The following is a 13,072-nucleotide window of genomic DNA, read 5'->3' on the forward strand; positions in this document are numbered from 1 at the left end:
TGGTTTTTGCCTTAATAGTTCGTTTAAGAGGTATTCGACTCGTGTCCGAGTCTTAATTGTACTTCCTTGTTTATTATAGGGAGTGCCGGTGATCCGAGACTCACGTTGGCGAAAACTTGTGAAATTACTTTGTTTGACTTTGTGAGTGTACTACTCACATGTTTGTTATTTCGTGGCTTTACTGTACTTGGAATCTGTGATTGGACTACTTGTGATTATTGTTTATGCTAGATGAGACGAGGGTGTACTTTATCACTCTTGTACTCTATGGCTTACTTGACCGTTTACTGTATCACTTGAACTTCTCTTGATTATACTTGATTTGGTTTCGTGTGGACGTGTATCTAACGACCATTACTATTAACTCTGAACTCTACCTCATTGGAAGTCAATTGACTCGAGCCAGTAAGGACTTGGTCGAGAAAATTTGACAAGCCATGAGGACTGTATTTGGGAATCTTTGGGTATGAGACCCTTGATTCCAATATACTCGAGTATTACCAATTCTGTACTGCTTGGTGTTCGGGCCCGGTAGGGGAATGTGTGGTGGATGGAAAATTGGAGTAAAGAGGAGTCTACGGTTATGATTATCCTGTATACGTTGACGGAGAGTCAATGAGATAAGATCAAGTATGGCAAAAGAGGAAAAGGGCTCTTGAGAGCCGTCCGTATCCTTTTATTCTCTATCATTGTGTGGTGTTGATTTTGCTCACTTGATGAATGGATTTGAATTGAATATTCTTGTGTTTATGCGATCCTAGTATATTTACGTGATGGTACCTCATTGGGCGAAAGTTCACTCCGTTAAATTTTGTTTTCCTTACAGGGAACTATCCTTTGGACTTTTGATTTTGAAGAATGAGTTGAGTTAGTTTAGATATTTTGTATAGCTCTTCACTGGTTGGAAACCCTAATTGTACTTGGATTCAAATATTACCTTTTGATGTGTAAAAATACGAATGTGATTTGTAAAAGTGTGTACTCATGTTCACGTGTTATTTTTGGTTTGTATAAATCCATTTCAAGGATTATATGATGTTACTTGTATTCGATTGGGTCTTGGTCGGATTGTGACGTGGTAGTCACTATTTGTTTTCCGTTTCGATTTGCGTTTTTCGTTTCACGATTGTTGGTTTGGTTAAGCGCGCCAATAGATTCTGGAACGACTTGAGTTTGTGTTTTACCGTCTTAGTAGTCCTGGCGAGAGTTGGGCAGGCAGTCCGCAAACCCCTTAGGTCCGCCTTAGGGGAAGGTGGGGCTGTTATATTCAGTCCCAAATTTATTAAATTTCTAAACTGCCCCAAATACTTTATATAGCACAATTTTAACCTTAATTAACAATATCACTGTATTGATTGCACATGAATTACATGAATTGCAAACTTAAAAAATCATAGATATGACTATATTTTAAATTTGTGGTAAAATCTACCAATCCCACTACTTGATCCTGCAAAAAAAAAATGATTCCAGATGGGATTTTGATCTTGAGAACCATGATTTTAAGGTCCTACTGCACGAGATAAAGTCCATGGACCCCTCTATACGCAAGTTTGAAAAGGCTCCCAACTTGTGGCCTTAGCTCTCAACAAGGTCCCAAGAAAATCTGTAAATTAAGTAAAAAAAAATTAATCTTTTTGGATGCTTACTTGGCTGTTTTGATGAATTCGTGTTCTTAATTGTGTCTAATATGTTTGTTGTAGTCAATTATGAAGAAAAAAAAATGTTGCTATTAAATTGTTAATGGTGGGAGAAGACCTAGGGGAGTTTCAATAAAAAATGGTCATTTACAAATTGTGGACATTAAGTATTGATTATTTGATTTGTCCCTGACTTACACTAATGATAATATAATTGGAATGGGTTGGAAGATCAAGAGGGCGCGATTTTGGATTTCACAATAGGATCATTATTTCATGTAGTCAAGGTTAATTAATTTTTTATGTATTTCACGTTTTGTACGTGCGATGTAAAAATTATGTATGATTATTTGATTAATCATTGTAAACTTGTTTATATTATCTGTTTAGGTTATGAGGTCTGATTGGGGTTGATAATGATGAACAGACCATGTTTTGATAATTTCTTCTTCTGGTGTGGTACTTAGGGTAGGTAAAACGGTCCCCCCATTATTTAATACTTGTATCAATGACAAATTAAAAAAAACAAAGATAAAAAGCTACAATATTATGACAAATAGTCGGTTTGAGGTCTAAAAGTTTAGAGGACAAAGCATTGTAGGATTTTAAAAAGCATGAATTATTTTCTTTTTCTATTGGAATTGCACATGAAATTAATTTTCTCATTAATGGTGTGATCTTAGTAGGACTATCGTTCCATATGTTAGATCTGCAGTTGGATTAAGAAAGATTAAAAGTGCAAACTTAAAAAGCCATATTTCCACAGGAAAAGTAGAATAAATTAGTTTTATCATTTTCTTTTTACAATTTATAAATATGATATGCATTTGAATGCAATGCATTACATCAGAGTCAGCTAAAGTATGTTTTCCCTCTATTGAATTGCCAAAAAAAAAATATCTTTAGATGTTTTAGGTTTTTAAATCATAATTCAGATGTGAAATGTGCAAAAGATGATTTTGAATTTAGAACAAATTGGTTTTGTCGCTACGATAATATTAGTATAACCTATTTTAACTTAGACTAGGGGAGGGAGAGTGAGAGCCTAACCGATGGAGAACTCCGTTGAAGTGGTGTCATGGCCCCAAATGTATTAGATAATCCAAATTCTTAGTTGTTACTATTTTAGTTTAGTGGAGGGCTTTGGATTGATTAGTAAAGATAAGCATGAATATATAGTTGTAAATGGTGGAAAGCCATTAGGCAATATCAGAATTTTCAAGTCAATTTCTCTCTCATATTCCTAGTTCCTCTGTCTCTCCCTATTCTTCCTCGATTCCTCCTTTTCCTTCTTCTTCTTCTTCAACTAGTCTTCCTTGTATCTTCTTCTTGAAGCTGGGTTCTGACAATTGGTATCAGAGCAGCCCTTCCTTGGACTGCTATTGATTTCAATTGCAAGCTCTGTTTCTTTCTTCCCTTCCCCTTCCTCTCTATTTTTTCTTCTTTTCTCTCTCTACTCTATCTCTGATCCTTTCTATCTTCTATTTCTGATTCCTTCTTGTTAACCTTTCAAGATTCTCCAATAATCCACTACTACTACTACTACTACCGGATTGAGTTCCAAATTCCCACCTTATTAAATTGAACCAATAGATGAAAATAATGTCTATGAACTCTTAGAAGACCAAATCAAGAGGGGAGACTTGAATATGGATGAGTTGCAGGAACAAGTTGAATTACAAGCTCAAAGATTCCAAGAACAGTTGGCCGCAAAAGGAAAGGATGGCTATCATAAGTTGGATGTAACAATGTACAAATTCAATTGTAATTTCAATATTATGCTTCAAATACTCAGTCATAAAAAGGGGTATACACTGGAAGAGCATCAAAGAATTATTGGGGAAAAGCCTGCCACATCCATTCAAACCAAGGAGGTCCCTCTTTCAAAATCTACCCCAATCAAGAAATGGACTGATGCACATTCGGCGACGATAGAAACAAAAAAGTTTAGAGCCTTCCATGGTGAAATGGAAGAACATTTGGAAGGTGACTATAGTTTTGCAATTGAAGAACACCACTTGTTTGATGAAAGTTCAAAGCTTCCTTCTTCAGTCATTTCAATTCAAGGGGAGTTGAAACATTCAACGTGGGGCAATGAACGAGAATTAGAATTCAAGAATCAACTTCTTGAAACTGAGACAATTAATTTGAATCAGAAGTTGATTGAGGAAAAAGTTGGCATGATTTCTTTTCCACAATTTTCAAGTACTGACTTGGTTATGTCTTCTAAGGGAAATTCTAGACAAGATGAAAAATATGATGAAATCATCTTAAATCATCAAGTGCTGGATGACATAGAGATTGAAACTCATGGAATTGGTATTCAAGAAAATGTTGATATTGAGTCACACGACTTGCAATTGATGAAAGAAGAGATTAATATGTCTAAATCTGTTGAGGGTTGTCATAAACTAGAAAGGCAAAGATTGCAAGATGAAGTGGAAGAGCCTAGTGTATTGCAGCTATGGGTTGTTGTTCAAAAAAATCACAAAGCTGTTGAAGAATTCAGATTGTTGATGTTGTTAGGAGGTCCTGGATTGATTGGAGATTATGTAATTAGTGCCTCGAAGGCAGACACCAAATTTGTGCTACAGTTTTTTAAGCTAGGAGACCTCATAGAGGTTATCGCAAGTGTTTTCCTTCAAGAGCACTTGGCTGGAATCATCGGAAAGGAGTCCAAATTTGTGATTAAAGCATGGGCAGAAATTATTACTGGGTTCAAAGGTGGCACTCTTACAAGAAGTTTTAATCAAAGTCCAAGCCAAAATTATAGAATAGCCACTTGGGTAAACTTGAATAATGGTTGCATGTCTCTCCTTGAAGATGTTTCTAGTGATCAAGATTCATCCTTTGCTACTGAATCAAATACAAGTTTCACACTTGTTTTTGATGGCCTTAGTGGTTACCAAGCTGGTATGGATGTGGAAATGATTAAATCAGTGGCATTGGATTGAGTGTGTGACTACATTTATGGGTGGCACTGGTAGTTTGAGGGAATTGTTGCATTCAAGAGTTTCACATTTACTCTTTAAGAAATATGTGTAGAAGTTAGAAAACTTAAAGCTCAAAATTCAGAAATGGAATAGGGTTATGGACCGGCTACAACCGGATGTTGCAAAGGAGTTGTTCCAACTTAGAAAACAACTTTTGATAGAGTTTTGGAAGGGTGAGATCAAAGAGATTTCTCTGTTGCACCCTGTCTTTGAGTAGCACAATGCCATTGGGAAAGCAACTGGTATTAGAAGATTATGGGCTGCATTTTGATTGTCTGAAGTTGACCAAGATAGTTCACAAGATTTCTATGAATGTTGCATTTCTCCAGTTTTCAGTTTCAAAACTCAATCCTTGAGGACAAGGATTCTTTTAAGGGGGGAGTATTGTCATGGCCCCAAATGTATTAGATAATCCAAATTCTTAGTTGTTAATATTGTAGTTTAGTGGAGGGCTTTGGATTGATTAGTAAAGATAAGCATGTATATATAGTTGTAAATGGTGGAAAGCCATTAGGCAATATCAGAATTTTCAAGTCAATTTCTCTGTCATATTCCTAGTTCCTCTGTCTCTCCCTGTTCTTCCTCGATTCCTCCTTTTCCTTCTTCTTCTTCTTCAACTAGTCTTCCTTGTATCTTCTTCTTGAAGTTGGGTTCTGACAATGGCAGCCACAATTAAGTGGCAAGTTGAACTCTTGACCTCCCACCTACAACATCAAGACTTTAAAGTTTTGGAAACAACCAACAGCACAAGAGGCTATTAAATAAATTGTGACTTGACTTTAGAACAATTCACGCCACCAGACCAACAAAGAGATCGGATCAGATGAGAAATGAATCAAAATTGGAGACAAGGAAGCAAAAAGAGATTGATTCCGCTTTGCACCCTTCAATTATTCCCACAGTCCCATTTTGGTTTTTAAACTTTAAAATACGACACTTTAATACCTCAAATTTAAAATTTGTCCCATTTATGTGACATGGTTGAAAAAAATGGACCAATTTTATACTTAAGCGGGACAAATTTTATATCCTAGAGATTGAAGTGGAATATATTTTATAGTTTGAAGACTAAAGGGAAATATATTTTATATTTTGGAGAATAAAGTATTCCATTTTAAAGTTTAGAACCCAAAATAAAAATTTAGGTATAATTTAAGGATGCAAAGTGAAATTAACCCAGCAATAATTCACTCCAAGGCATGATAAAGTAGTCAGAATTAATTTCTAATATGGTTGCACTTGTAATAACTTTAATTATTCATTATGTGTTAATTATTGTATTTCTTGATTTAATAATGTCACTTTCTGTACCTAGGACTGTGTTGTCTTTTTGAAATGGGACAAGTTAATTAGGTTTGATTTCTGTTGAAGTGATGTACCGGCGAATTGATTCCATACATACACTTTGTAATCATGTTTGGTTTAGGACATTTATTTTCTTTTCCTTTGGTGGGGTACTCAGGTAGCCATAACAATCTCCTTTTCGTCTCATACTTGAGTTAAACAAACAAGTTTGGATTGGCTTTACCTGAGTAATTATTTGTAAAAAATGCTTAGCCCACAATGTTTGACCCTAAAATACTAACACAATATAAAATGATTTACCGGGACAGACATGCAAACCACACATTAACAACCCGTCTCTCTCTCTTCTCTGTCCCATGCATCTTTTTTTTTTTAATTTCAATAAAACTAGAAAATACATCACAATAGAATAATTTTCATTCTACTAGTTGCTGCATTCATTTATAGATGCGAAATCGAAGCCTTAAACAAGAAACCAACAAGTAAAACCTAATTCTATCAGAAACTATTGATGAATAGTTTCTGCATATTGTGTTGTTTTTTGTTTTTTTTTTTTTCTGAAGCATTCATTCATTACATACTTTCAAAAATTATTGAAAGCAAGTACTTATTGGACGATTCAAGAGTAATGTCTCGATAAGTAAATGTATTTTCTTGTGACTAATGTTTATAACTAATAAACCATCACCGTTTCAATGATTTCGTTCTTTATCGATCTTAACCACTTTATTAAAGTTGCATAGAGTAGTAGCAACAGTTGGATGATTAGTCAACTGTATGCCGACAAACAAATGAAATTGTATTCCCATGAATAATTCATCAATCCAACATCCAACCTTTCTAAAATAGTGACCCAAGCATTGCAGATTACCCCAAAAGAGAAGGATGGGGAATTCAGATGAAGGAGAGCAATAAAGAAGCCAATAGGTTTTTTTTTTTTTTGGAGGCTTTTTATCCTTATAAAATGCCAACAGTTACCTTTGCATTTGTACATGAAATAGGTAAGGATTCTGAATAAAGTGGGTGAGCCATAGAGAAATGAATAGTAGGTGAGAATTTAACTTATGATTTCATTATAAATTGTGTGACCATATCTAAGGTAAGGAATTTGAATAAAGTGGGTGGGTGGGTTCTAGGAAATGAATGGTAAGTGAAAATTTAACTCATGATATTAATTATAAATTGTGTGTCCACATCCGAACACCATTTCAAGATAACTTATTTTGAAACCAAATATAACAATAAAATCATCAATCCCAACAGAATTTGTCATCCTAAGCAACAATTAAGTAGCGGATACTAGAAATATGTTATATTATATTGATTTAGCAACTATATTTAGTAAAACAAAGACAAAAACGAGTAACTTAGCAATTTAATAATCAAATAATGGTGAAAGTTAAATACCAAACTCATAGTTGGGGCCCAGATTAGTCGAGTCTAATGCAGTCATCAGACACCAGGTTTACACACAAAAAAAAGGTACCTAAACTATTGCTAGTAATTAATCAATTATGTCCCGCTGAAAAAGCCTTGATCTAATGGTTGACCGACAGCTTCTAGAAATTAGAAGTTCTGATTTTAAATACCCTACTCGCTTATCACTTCTTAAGTCTTACCCCTCCATTGCTAAAAAGAAAATAAAAAATAAAAAATCAATTCAGTCCTATCATTTCTTGTACTTAAATTCTGGTAACAAGGGTTGATTAGGAAGAATCAAATTTATTAGGGAAATGACAGCATGTGCAAGAGTTGGATAGTTGTTAGTTTTGTGATAGGAATAGAAATTGTGGTCATTAAGGAGGAAAGTTGGAATAGAAATTGTGGTCATTATTGAGCTTTTCTTTCATGTAATTAAAATCATTATATTATCTGCAGCATCTGAAAAGAGAACAGGCATATTGTTTTTCATGCAAACATAGCTGCAACCACCACAATGTCGAAAGCTCAACGTGTTAGAAACAATTTGCGTAGTAATTAGTTGCAGCATAATTATTCGTTTTGACAATTTTTAGCTAATTTTGCTGTCAAAAAATGGCTTACATCTATTTAGAAGATTAATCACACACACACCACAGCCAAAAGCAAAGTACTTTCCTAGGGGACCTGTTTCAATGAAAGGTCAAGCTGTTAGACCCATAACCCGTTAGATCCCAAGTGGGGTAAAAACATCCTGTAAGTGTAGCCAGATTTACTCCCCAACCTTTCACCAAGGATTTAGGAAGGCACTGCAACAAAAGAAGCAAGGACAAGCACATCAGATTGGTTCCAATTGGAAAAATGGAACATTTTAAAACCAAAAAAGAAGCAAGAATTCTTAGTTTTCAACCTTCAATTAATTCTACACCTAATTCTGTACAATAACATGCTGATGCAGACAATTCATAACTTTGCTTGCAAACAATTTTGCAACCGGAAAATCTCCAGTAGACCACCTCATTTGAGCAACTCTGAAACTGTCTCATTAAAGGGATCTACCTGAGCCAATTGAGCTGCCAAGGCTCTGCTGGGCAGTTGGGGAATAGATTGTCAGCTTTCATTCTGTTGTAGAACCCATAAACAGGAGCCGTGGCTTTAATATAGGCCTGAACAAGTGGTTGGTACTGTCGGATATGGGTAGATACCCCACCTTTCTCATCCTGTGGAACAGTTTCAGTTTTTTGTACATCACCCCTCTCTGCATAGTGATCCATAATGGTCATGTAAGAACTTAACATTGGCTTCATTTGATTCTGCTCTGCAACTTTCCGTAAAATGGTGTCAGCCTTTTCAGCGTCACCAGCATCAACTAGAAACTTAACATGCGTATCCCAAGTCAGTGGCCCTATATGGCAGTTACTATCGGCCATCTGCTACACAAGATTCTTTCCTTTGTCCGACAATTTGTGATTTGCATAAACTCCCAGTAGAGCAGAACAATGCTTTGAGGACAGCTTACTCCATGCTGTCAACAAAGTATCAAACACTGCTTCTGCTTCTTCAATTTTGTTTAGCTTTCCCCAAGCTTCAATGGCTACCAAGCATTCCAGAGGCCGTGGTATAGATTCACAAATCTTCCAGATTCTTTCCACTTCATTAGATTTTCCAAGGGCTGCATATATAGGAAGTAAAGAGTGGTAGGCCCAACGATTTTCTTTACATTCATCTCCACAGATTCTCAGCTTTCTCTTTCAGCCCACTAGAGATGTAATGCTTAGCTAACAAGTCCTTTATAGTAAAATCAGGTTCTAAACCATCATCCTTCATTGTCTCAACTATTTTCTCCATGCCAGTGATGTCATTTGATTGACCTTTGACATCTATCAATTGTTTGTATGTGAATAGAGAAGGCTTTACCTTTTCCTTCTCCATCAACAATAGAACATCAGCAATTTTCTTCTTGTCTGACCTCTTATACAAAAAAAGCAACTGATTACAAGCAATGTTTGTAATTGGGAATCCCAGATCCTTCATCTCATTGAAAATCTCCTCAGCTTTCTGCACATTTGCTACAGGAACACAATTGGCTAATAGTGTATGATAAACAACTTCACCTTGGAAGGATTTTGGGATGTTTGCAATATAACTTTCTGTCTTCTGAAGACCATGCACTTTGGCAATCAAATCAACACAAGAAGCATAATCTCTCTCACCAAACTCGTGGCCTTCCAACTCCAACCACTCTGAGAACTGTCCAATGAAAATAAATATGTGAAGTGTAAATAACTCCAGAAGCATAAAACGAACATGAAACAGATCAGGTGAAACTCTATAAGCATGTGTGAATTATACATTGTAACATCTGTACATGAGTAGTTGTGAATCTTTCAAGAACATATGCTAGTATTAGCAAGAAGAAAAGTTCCTACAAAATTGTTGCTGTCCTATTGGCATATGGGAAAATAGACATGGAACATTTGGTTATAAGCAAAACTTTCTTCTACCATGTAGTTCAGTACCTCCCAATATATCCATGTCACTGTCTTGTCTAGCACTTACAGTTAAAACTGGTCCACACAGCTCAACTAATAGTATTAACTCTTGGAAGAGTACCATCTCCCTACAGTTTCACATATCTAAGCTCAAGCATCAGTGTAAACCACTCCATATTGGTGGCTCACTGCATACGTGACATGCCATAAACAAACCTCAACCATACAGGCAAATAAGAATGCACTTCAACCAAGAAATTACCACTTTGCTAGAATGTTTATTCTGCTATTTAACCTCAAAACTATACAAGCACAATATGTGCATCATTTGGGGAGATTGTCCTTATTCGGATGAACTAGAATACAATAGACTCCCATGGTTTTCAAGGTTGAGTTCTTAGGATGCGCACAAGAAAAATGACATGCTCAGAGAAAGACAAAAATTACTACCCAAATATCGGATTATCTAAATTCTCCAACCATTATTGGACTAAGGAACTCTAATGACTAAATAATCAACAAGAATTTGGTATGGCCAAGTTCCCTTGCACAATACGGAAGAAAGTTGTTTACTGCAGAGTTCTCTTTCCATCATCAGTCTCAATACCAGATACCCCCAGCTCATTTTGAGGCTTGGCCTCCCCAATATTACCAGCATCCTCTTCAGAGAGTTCTGATTCACAGATTAAATCATCCTCATTTTCATGAACTGCATGGCTTTCATTAAAGAGATCAGAAGTAGTTGAAGTCCCAAACTCGGTAAACCCATTCTCCAAGTCACATCATCTTGTCCACTACTCTCAGTGCCAGCCTGAGAAGTGAAACTGCGGGTTCCTGAAAGTAATTTTTGAGAATCACAACTTGCGTTGAAGAACCATGTCGGAGACAGATGATATCATTTGTTGAGATCCAGTATAACCTGAATTGCAGTTCTCCAATGCACACCTTGTTGTCTCTAAATCATAGCAAAATAGGGAAATCCTCGCTCCAAATCTGTGATTCCTAGAAGACACGGTAAACTTGATCAACAATGAGTACAAACAAAATACAGTGGACTATTAAGTAAATGCAGTCAAAACAAGTAATCCAGCAAGTTTTCTTTATAATCAAAGCCATTGAAGCACAACATGATGCAAAAGGAATACATAGATAAATAAAAGAAAAGCACTAATAAAATAACATCTGTACGAACCTATTTTGACCTTTCTACAAGTTAAAATCCTAAACAGATACAGCTAAGGACTTTAGGCTCCCATGTTAGCCCCCCTTCCCCATATAAAAATAAATAAATAAATAACTTCATGATTTCCCATCTAGCACATTCTTGGTGATTTATATTACACCCTAATTTATACTATCGATTCATCAGATGTGACAACCAACATCTATTATGAAAGGAAAAGTATTGTATGCTAATCCCAAGCATTCAATCAATTTAACTAGCAAGATCATGTTGCCTCTAAAGTTGCAGCTCTCTATACATGTAATGGCATTAGAGGACATCACTTTGCAGTAACAACAGAGAACTCATCCATATTAGGTGAAAATGCCTTGTACTTTCTGCATCCACATTTTGGGGGCACATTACAGGTTTATAGGAAAAATTCTAGTTGGATTGACCGAACCTCCTGCTTCATTAAAAAATTTACTTTTTTCAGTTTCTCTGATCAAACCAGAACTTAGCAAAGAACCATGTATAGAATCCACATTTTTCTTAAGCAGAAAAGTTCAATTAATCAGATATCCGCTTATAAATATAATGCAAGATTAGAGCACTAATGGTGATAACAAAAGTGTACATTCTTGTTCTCTCATTTTAAAAAGGAATATTAGTAAGATAATAACATCTAACCAAAAGCAAAATCCAGAAGGAAAATAGTCTGACTAAGAAATTGCAGCAACCTAGGAATTTATTTTTATCAGTGAAAGTACATTCCTTCCATTTCTTCACATAATTTATCTTCTTTTTCAGAAATGGACAAAAAGAAGGGGGGAAAAGGCCTTTTGTCCCATCTCCAACTATTACTAGTTCCAGCTTCTATCATTCCAAAAATCCTCTCCTAAATTTGTTTTTCTTTCAAAAACCAAAACAAAAATGCCACCTTGAAAATTACGAGTTAAATTGCAGAATCAACTCTATGGTTGCAATCAGAGTCCACACATCAAAACATACATCGTAAATATTCTTCATAAAGGGTTGAAAAAAGGGGAAAACAAACCAAAATTTCCTAAAGAAAAGGGCATTTCTTGAGCCCTTTACTACCCATGAAAGGAAAAGCAAAAAGAAAAAATAAAGGAAAACATGTAAAAGAAGTGAAAAATGCATAGATGAAGAAAAGGAAGGGAAGATTACCGGAAAGGATTAAAGGCTCGACGAAGAGACAACATCATAATGATTTCTTTCTTCTCTTCGGCCTTGATCTTTCGAGGGCTGGCACATGTAGAAATGAGTAGACTGTGAGAGAGTATGTGTGAGCAAAAGCGTGGAATCTTGATAATGCTTAAACCCTGCGAAAAGGGGAAGAAAATTAGCGCCACTGATGAACGTGTACATACATATTGCGCCTTCATACCAAAAAAAAAGAAAAAGCTAACTCATCAACGATAAAGTGAATACTAATATCAAATTGTAATTTATAACCAATACAACTCATAGGGTTTGGATCAAACTATAGAATCCAAACTCATTGTCAGGTCCACATTTATGTGGATGGAAAATGAACACTCTCTAAATTATTGAGAATTTTTTGTTTTGATTAATTTTAATTTGGATTGTTACTCTATTTTCAATGTGATCAATTAGAGTTTAGGACTTATACTTGGGATATTTGTATGCTTGGAAAGGATTGGACAAGTTTTATAACCGGTAATGAATGGGTCTAATTGTGATTTGTGTCCATATTGATGCATTTGAACATGTGATGGACAAAAATTAGAAATTCATCGAATTTGCAAATCATTAGGCAATAAAGGAGAAATGTGAGATTTAACTTTTTATATTAAGTTTTTTTATTTTATTTTTGGATTAATCTTTTATACACTGATAGTGTACACACCATCACCGTTGGATGCATGACAACTTATCTGAATTTAAAATTAAAATTAAAATTTTGTTCATGTGTTATGTATCCAACCGTGATAGTATATACACTATTAATATATGTAAGATTTACTCTTTATTTTTTAGCAAAGGAAGAGTGAAATTTACATGGTCCCCTGGCTT

The 13,072-nt window shown here is 35.3% G+C and overlaps 1 pseudogene; it reads right to left on the reverse strand.

Moving 5' to 3' along the window:
* Positions 1-7,875: 7,875 nt before the first annotated feature.
* Positions 7,876-12,354, reverse strand: LOC113739994 (pentatricopeptide repeat-containing protein At1g80270, mitochondrial-like; annotated as a pseudogene).
* Positions 12,355-13,072: the final 718 nt, after the last annotated feature.

This window comes from Coffea arabica, chromosome 6e (genome assembly GCF_036785885.1).
Source record: "Coffea arabica cultivar ET-39 chromosome 6e, Coffea Arabica ET-39 HiFi, whole genome shotgun sequence".
NCBI classification, from domain to species: domain Eukaryota; kingdom Viridiplantae; phylum Streptophyta; class Magnoliopsida; order Gentianales; family Rubiaceae; genus Coffea; species Coffea arabica.